Source organism: Capsicum annuum, chromosome 9, assembly GCF_002878395.1.
Source record: "Capsicum annuum cultivar UCD-10X-F1 chromosome 9, UCD10Xv1.1, whole genome shotgun sequence".
Classification (NCBI taxonomy): Eukaryota; Viridiplantae; Streptophyta; class Magnoliopsida; order Solanales; family Solanaceae; genus Capsicum; species Capsicum annuum.
Genome location: NC_061119.1, coordinates 108,596,438 through 108,605,882, shown reverse-complemented (window position 1 = coordinate 108,605,882; position 9,445 = coordinate 108,596,438).

Here is a 9,445-nt window from a genome sequence, read left to right as displayed (position 1 = left end):
AGTTTATTTCCCTTGTCCATTATTTGGGAGTAGAAAGCAGTGCTAAGGTTCACTTGAGTACCCAAACCTTTCTGAAACGAACGCCAAAAATGACAAGAAGACTGGGTACCATGGTCTAAATTGATGGACACCGAAGCACCGTGAAAATTCACTATCTCTTGAATGAACAACTTAGCATAATTCTCTCATGGGTAATTATTCCTTATGTTAAAAAGGTGAGCAGACTTAGTCAATCTATCCATAATGACCCAAATAGAATCATACAGATTTCGAGACCGCAGAAGACTCATAATAAAATCCATATTGATTTCTCCCACTTCGACATAGGAAGCTCTATCCTTTGAGACATACCACCAGGCCTCAAGTGTTCAACCTTAACTTGCTGACAAACCATACACTTGGCACCAAAACCCGCTATATCATTCCTCATATTATTCCACCAATAATATCTAGACTCATGATCCTCAATGAAAATCCTTTCCCATAGCCCATCAACATCAGGAGCACACAACCTCCCTTGATACCTCAAGATTCCATCTCCCCCAATCTCGTAAGCCATGACCTTTTGCTGGCCCATATCATCCTTAATCTGCATAAGCATGGGATCCAAAACCTATTTCTCCTTTGCGTCATTACTAAGAGATGATTTAACCAATACTTGAACAATCACTTCCCCATCTTCAGAGTCGATGAGACAGACTCCCAAGTTAGCCAACCTATGAATATCCTAAACCAACCCTCTTTTCTCTTCATCAAGCTTCCCATAGACTAACTTCTAAGAGAATCAACAACAACATTACCTTTACCTGGAAGGTAGTGAAGTCTTATGTCATAATTCTTAACTAATTCAAGCAACCTCCTTTGCTTAAGATATAATTCCTTCTGAGTAAACATATACTGCGAGCTCTTATAATCTGAATAGATTTCTATATGCACCCCATTCAAATAATGGTGCCAATTTTCAAAGCGAACACCACCGCCTCACACTCTAGGTCATGAGTCGAGTAATTCATCTCATGAACTTTAAGATACCTAGAAGCATAATCCATAACCTAGTCCCACATGGGATGCATCACAATACACAACAAACAAATTAGTACCCTCGAGTCGGGTCAAAACTGGTGCAAAAGTCAATTTATCCTTTAACTTCCCAAAATTGCCCTCACAAGAATTGGACCATAAAAACCTAACCTTCTTCTGAGTTAACTTTGTCAGTGGAGCAGCAATAGATGAGAAACTCTCCATAAACCTCCTATAATACCCAGCCAAGTCCAAGAAGGCCCTAATATCGGTTGGGGTCATAGTTCTTGGCCATTTCTTAACTACCTTAATTTTCTGTGGATCCACTTTGATCCCCTCACTAGAAACAACATGCACCAAAAAAGTCACAATATTCAACTAAAACTCACACTTAGAAAACTTTGCATTTAATTTATGGTCCTTAAGAGCCTACAATACAATTTGGAGGTGATTGGCATAATCCTACTCACTCTTAGAGTACACCAAGATGTCATAAATGAAAACTATCATAAACAAGTCCAAAAACTACAAGAAAACTTGATTCATAAGATCTATGCAAGCAGTTGGAGCATAAGTCAACCCAAATGACATAACAAAGAACTCATAATGACCATACCAGGTTTGAAAAGTAGTCTTGGGAATATCAACCTCCCGAATATTAAACTGATGATATCCCGAATGAAGATTAATCTCAGAGAAACACCTAACACCCTGAAGCTGGTAAAAAAGATCATACATCCTAGGAATAGGGTACTTATTATTCATTGTCACCTTAGTTAGTTGATGATAGTCTATACATATCCGAAAAGACCCATCTTTCTTCTGCATAAAAAACACGAGAGCACCCATAAAGAACAATAGGACAGATGAAACCCTTATCAAGAAGATTCTTTAACTACTTCTTTAGCTCTTTTAGCTTAGAAAAAGCCATCCAATAAGGAGTAATGGAAATGGGATGGGTATCTAATAAAATATCAAACCCAAAAAATCTATTTCCCTATCAGTAGGTATCCCAAGAAGATTACCGGGAAACACTTCAAGAAATTCAAACCATAGAGACAAAATGCCAGGAGTGACTTCTAAAGCTAGAATCATTGACCGAAACTAGATGAAAAAGACATCCTTTGTAAATAAACTTTCGGGCTCTAAGATAGGAAATAAACCTCCCTTTGAGTACTAAGGATATCCCCTCCCACTCGATCACTTGTTCATTAGGAAATTAAAACCTAACCTTTTGGGTCCTATAATCCAGAGAAGCATAGCACAAATGGAGCCAATCTATCCCTAAGATCATATCAAAATCCACCATATCAAGCTCTATCAAATCCACCAATGTCTTCCAATGAAATATGGACACCACACAACCCCTATAAATTTTCTAGCAACTATAGAATCACCCACCAAAGTAGAAACATAAAACGGGTTGAAAATACTTTCAAGACTAAAACCATATTGTACAGCTTGTCATGAACTAATTTCTCAAGTCATGACAGTGCCTACTATAACCTACCGGTGGGCAAGCCAAACTCGTAGTCTGGAACGACTAATAACGAACTACTCAAATATAAATAGAAAAGCATGTGGAATAGAAAAAATAAGATAATCGTATACATAATAAATCCCCAAAGCCTGGTGATATCAGTACAAGAGCTTTTAATATAACAAGAGAACAAGAATGAATTACCAAAAGAATTTTACTATTATGACTTAACTCCAAATACAATATGTAAACAAATTTAGTACATAAGAGGGAGGTAAGCAATACTCCAAACATATGGAACTCACTCTAACTATCAAACCATGGTTGATCAACATTATGCACACATCAACAACAATAACCCCTACCATGACCTATAGGCTACAAAAGTGTATTATGAGTACTAAATAAATGGTACTTAGTAAGCAACTGCCAATTGAGCTCTAAAGATAAAGTAGATATGTATGACATATAGATAGAATGGAATATTAAATAGGCCAATGAGATAATAAGTAAAACCTATCTTATTTATGTCCGTGAGACTAACATAATAAGGCTAAGAAAGTAACAAGTATGAACTATCCTATTTCATCCATACTCAAAAATCTCAACAACATATCATATACCCCTGGAAAATATATTAGTGAAGGCCGAAAGAAGATCATTTAGCAATATACAAAGCCAAGAAATAAATATACAGCATGAACAAAGGTAGGAAGGGATATACGGAAATACCATAGTTGTATATAGCTAGATATACTTATATGTAGATATAAAGTAAACTTCCGGATTTAGTACTAATATACTCAAGGTTTCTATTCCATTTTTATCATCATGAATTAATCTTATATAATAATAAAATTATTTGATAGAAGAGGCCAGAATTATACCTTAAATCTTAATACCGATTATCTCAATACCGAATCAATGACCAATGTGACATAAGTTAGACATAATAATGATTATAACACTGATAATACCTATATCAATAATAGCGTGAGAAATCGACTATTTTGGAAAACAAAATACCTAGCCAAGCCTATGATTTCCCCCATTGGCCCAGGCCATGAAGGTTCAATTAGCATACAATAACACAAGTCATAGTCATCACCAATATCTATGCAGCCCTTCTATACTAGCTAATAAACATAGGTGCAGACTGGTGATCGGCTATACCCATGCAAGTACAAATGCAACAGAATCCACAATATCATAATACCAATGTCATAACCATCACTGTCATAACTATCATCATCCTTATCATTATTATCCTCTACCATTTCTGGGTATATATCTTTTTGATACATAGGTCTAACCGGTATATCAAAAGAATTCTCTCTATTTTATCGAAGGTAGTTGAATAAACTACATACATTTTACCCTTCCCAGACAATACTATGCACGAATATACTAGGTTTATTATTGTTGTTATTGTACATAGGGCTATACGGACTCAAACTGGTAGATATGTACAAAGGCACATAAATATAATTATCCTTCGGCTTTGTCGGGTATCAATATCATCATCATAACATCCTATGGCTTTGTTGGGTATCATCAGATCATCATAATATCCTTCAGCCTTGTCGTGCATCATCATATCATAATAATATCCTCTAGCCTTGTCGAGTATCATCATATCATCATAATATCTTTCGGCCTTGTCGGGTATCATCATATCATCATAATATCCAAATCAATGTCAATAATACAGAGCGACCCCCATAAGGGCTAAAGTAAAGTGCAAGCCCCTCAAGGGCTAAAGTAAAGAAACAGCCCCATGAGGGCTAAAGTAAATAAGTATAAAAAGAAAAGCAAGGTAGAGTATACTTCCATAATCCATCGTGCATCATCAATATCACATTATTAATAAGCATAGATACATACCATGAATATTATAACTTTCATTGACTTTACCCAAAATTTATATTACTAATCCAACATCTTCCTCTATCCCATATCGGAGAGATATGTATCTGAATATTATAGAGGCAAGGGCTCAAGTTGTGTCTAAGATAGTGTAAATACATAAGTTTGTTGTCCAGAGAGAACTTCGAGACTAAATTATTGTAAAAATTTTAAAAAGGTTGGAATCTTTCACGACTAGAGAATTTAGTAATATTAAATCATAGATCAGAACTTATCTCGGTCAAGTCATTAAAAACTCATTATTCACCTTTTTTACCTATAAGGTATTCATTAAAGACCAATATTTTATTATTATAAAGAAATCTATTATTTAGGTAGAAAGTGGGTTTTAACCCTTAGTTTATTACAACAATAACAATATTATAATCTAATCAGACTCGTATCAATCATCGATGTAATGATCATGAATATACCATTTCTATGCATGCCATCATCATTATTCATACATTGGAATCAAGAGCATTAACATATCAATAAACTAAAATCGCATCCTGTATAAGGATCGACACCTCGTGGATATCCAACATATATCATAACATGGCCTTTAGCCCAATAATGTGTTGGGAATAATTACAGCATCATGATTATGGCCTTAGGCCCACACACTATTTGGAAATCATACCAATAACTTTGTATTTAAATCATCTCACATGTAAGATTCATCTTACTGCTAGGAGGCATAATGCATTAATAAAGCATAACTAATGACTATCATGATTATGGCCTTAGGCCCACACACATATATAAAATATCTCATATCTGCAGGTCATATGTCATGACTATAAGGAATACTATCTCCATAGGCCAATTATCATATCTAAGAGGAGTAACACACCTAAAGTACCAATATCATATCTAAGAGAAATGTAATCTCTATAGGCCCATCATCATAACTAAGAGGAGTAAAACCCCTGAAGTCCCAATATCATATCTATGAGGAATATCATCTCTATAGGACAATCAAAATTTGTGTAAAGTCATTACAATTACCAAGTAACAAAGTAACCTTATTTTAAAGGCTTAATAGTATCAACTAGGCCTAATATCCGTAACTAAGCCCACTAGGGCTAACACAAATTTTGGCAAGGTAAGCCAGAAAAACCCACTTCTAATCCTCAATGTCCATACTTAGGCAATTTATACCCAAACTAGGTTAAGTTATCTAGTTTAACTTTTAGGTGTCAAGTAAGCCATAACCAATCCTACGATAAGAACATCGTCTAGAAACATAGGTATTTAAGTCAACTCTATCAAAATTATAGTTTCAAGATCACTAGACTATCCAAACCAAGGTTAATCATACTAACCATTATTCCAACACTTAACCACATCCCAAACCTACCGTCATATCATATCCATTTTACGAATTAGCTCAATATAGGGAGAAGGCAATTAGATTCAATAGGGGGATTAAGCATTTCACCTTATAGGTCAAAACCCTCCTCTAATCCCTAAACATTAATATTCAACACTAATTCATACTACCTCTAATCAATTTTAACATTCATATTCATACGCAATATATATCACATATCATCTACAAAGAAGAGTAAACAAAAGCCTACCTCAAAGCTGAATCGCAAATCCTTAAATCATTTACTAAAAGCTCATCTTCATTTTACAAGCCCAAAATGCCATCACGCTATTAAATCATAATTTACTCATCAATATAATAATAACGATACCCATATTGCACCATTGTACTTCGAGTCAAAAAATGACACCAAAAACCCCAAGTGGGTACCACTTATGAAAGTATAATTTTGATGTCAACCCAACATTCATACATGGACAACGAATTACAATCCTCAAGAAATAGGTGAAAACCAAGAAAACCTTAGGCTAAAATCAAGCCCTAAGTAAATTTAGGGCTTTAGGTCAAAACCAAGAAATTCAAGCATGGATTTATAGGATTATTACCCTAAATTCAAAGATATTCACATTAAAACATGTCAATCAAGCTCTTAAGTCACCACAAGACTTGATTTTGTGTCATCATACCCATTTAGTGTTTTATCTCTCAAGTTTAAAGAGAAAATGATAAAATTTGTGACATTAATTTATAGACCCCTTTAGGTAAAGTGATGTCACTATCACCATCACTTATATAATGATCATTGTTCACCTTGTGCAATCACCATAGGGCGATTATAGTAGCCCTCGTGCGATGACAATGCACCAGCACTAGTAACTTAGAAAATTTTTAAAGTTACCAACAATAACTTGGACTCATTTGATATCTGATTTTTGCAAATGAACTATGTTACCACAATAAATTCAATGTCTTTAAAGAATTGGAAAAGTCAGATTTTCTATCCGCGGTCATTTTCACAAAAGGTGGGTTTGAACCCAATTTACCAATTTTTCTACTTTTCGACCACTAGGTCAAGATGAGCTCTGGTGCATTGGGACCCTAACCAATGGTCTACTTAGACTAAAATCAATATTCTAGAGTTTCTAGCATAGTCAGAATTTGCATCTAAGATTGTTTTCCTAAAGCTTTTGGCCGATGGCCATTTAGAATTAGTAAAGACTTCTAAATAGGGAATTGTCTCTAAAAATCAAATGAATTAGTTGATGACTAAACTGTTAGTCCTAGCAAGTCATAAATTACTTAGGACAGCTATGGAGAATCTCTAAAAGTGAAGATAAGTAGAAATAATAAAAATGACATGAAGGGTCATTACACTATCCAATACTAAAAGAACCTTCATCCCCGAAAGTCAATGGATAAAAAGAATCTAAAAATCTCAAAAGGATGTGCTACTGAGCCTACATGCTCTGAGTGTGACTTCCTGGATAACCTCCATGAAGAGAGAACACTTCAAAAGGATTTTTCTACAGGTATCTTTTTATAAACTAGCACTCTTACGTCACTTCCAAATAGCCAAAACTTAACTTCAACCACTAATTGGCCTCCAACTGAACCAAAAAGGTTGATACATGCAAATCTTAACAACTATAAGCCAATACTATCTCGATATCTGTACAAATCAATAAAGGCTCATCAGAGCCAAAACCAACCCAAGAAATGAGTCATATAGCCGACTACAAATCTAAATTTAACATTTCTTTACCATTCCATACTTTCAATCTACTCCAAACCAGGAGGAAAATCTAAAACACCCTAAGTTTTTGTCCCTTAGAAAATTTCCTATATTTTTGGTCTTTGGACAAGATATAACTTGGGGAAACAACTCATACACTGGTATATGAATGGTATGGGTTAGACATATGTAGATCAGTGTTGGTTGGTGGATTGGGTTGGATTTATAGAATGGCTACAACTAGGGTGGTATAAGCCGTATCAGTGGACATGGGTTGTTTGGTTTAGGTATTTTCTTCACTTAATCTTATACTTAGTGGACTATGTTGGATCAGAGTATGAGTGGCTCACCATAAGTCGTAATCCAAGGAACGAGTGATACCATGGACTCTTATGGTGGGCAGTGTTCAATCCACTTTAGATTCTTTTCTGACAGGGTACAGATCATGGGTACAAGTTGTAGGCATGGATACAAAATGGTTTAGGGTGAGTCATACCGTGGAAATTATTATGTCAAAAGTAGATGGCCTTGAGTATGAGTGGTGGGTAGCACTCATATTGGAGGGTATGACTGGTATGGATAGTCGTATCCCGCTAATAGAATTTTGGTGCAGCTTAAGTGAGGGCAATATGGACATTTCCACATTTAACCTAATAAAAACCCATGACTTTTAACTCACTTAGGAGGTTATTTTACTTATTATTTTGTTCTTTAACTCTCAGAAAAACACTCTAATCATTTCTAAAGTTCTTGGGCAAGAGAAGCTTGGGTTTCATCTTAAGGATTAATTAGGAGCTTATGTTGGTGATTTCTCTCAATCATCTTCTTAGTTTAAGTCATGTTCTCTTCACTCATTATTATTTCCAACTAAATACATAGTTTAATATAATGTTTTTATAGCTTGATTATTGTATAGCTTTGGGTTTCCAAATAGAATTTGGAGGTTTTGGTTATAAATGCTTGGTTACGGTTTTTCCATGTTTTAATTATTCTTTTATATGCTTTAATATTAGTTTTAGATAATTGGTTTCATTGGAATATATCTTTGGTAATTGGCTTTGGTTTTGGAAATACTATACCCCTAATTTGTTTAATGAAATGTCTATAAGAATTTTTTCACTACATTGTTAGATTTTTAATGGAACTTAAACATGGTTTAAAATTGATAATGGAACCCTAAATGGCTAAATGGTTTGGAATCTCAAAATGGAATGGTTTTAGGTTTAGCAATCATTCTTGTGGAGTAGAATGGAATCCGCTAAGTAATCATAATAATGGAACACTTATGGGGTACATGGTACTCCCCCAGTTAATTGGATAATGTGATTGATAGGTACATAGGAATCCCATGATCTCAAAAAATTTTTGCTAGGGACAACACTTATAAGTTATAATCGATATAACGATACCACTATGTATAGCTTCTATTAATAAAAATAGTTCAGTTGGATGGAAATTATTTTAATTAGTCAATAAAGTTGGGGTGTGATAGCCAACCATGAAGGTAGGAGTCCAACAGATGAACACTGGAAACACATATTTACCGACTTTGGGGGTAGGTTATGGTGATCATATAAGATACTATGAGGTACATAAGAATCCTCTAAGTACACTGTACATATGTATCAAGGAGGGTGAAGGGTACTTGTACATATGTATCATGGAGGGTGAAGGGTACTTGGGAATCCCTTACTCTTATAGTATCTCCGATTCGTATGGCTACATATATCGGGGCCCTTTCATTGGATTACACTGGAACCATATAGCCTCTGTGTGGTTAAGGATGATTATGCTATAGATACCTAGGTGTTATATATATATATGTACATATGTATATATATACATGGTTTGTATTAATATTGATGGTTTACTTGGTTTTTCAAATGGTATTATTTTATCCTTACCTTGAGTTCATACTAGAGTTCACCCGCTAAACAATTTTAGGGGGTTGTATCCCCATGCAATGCAGGAA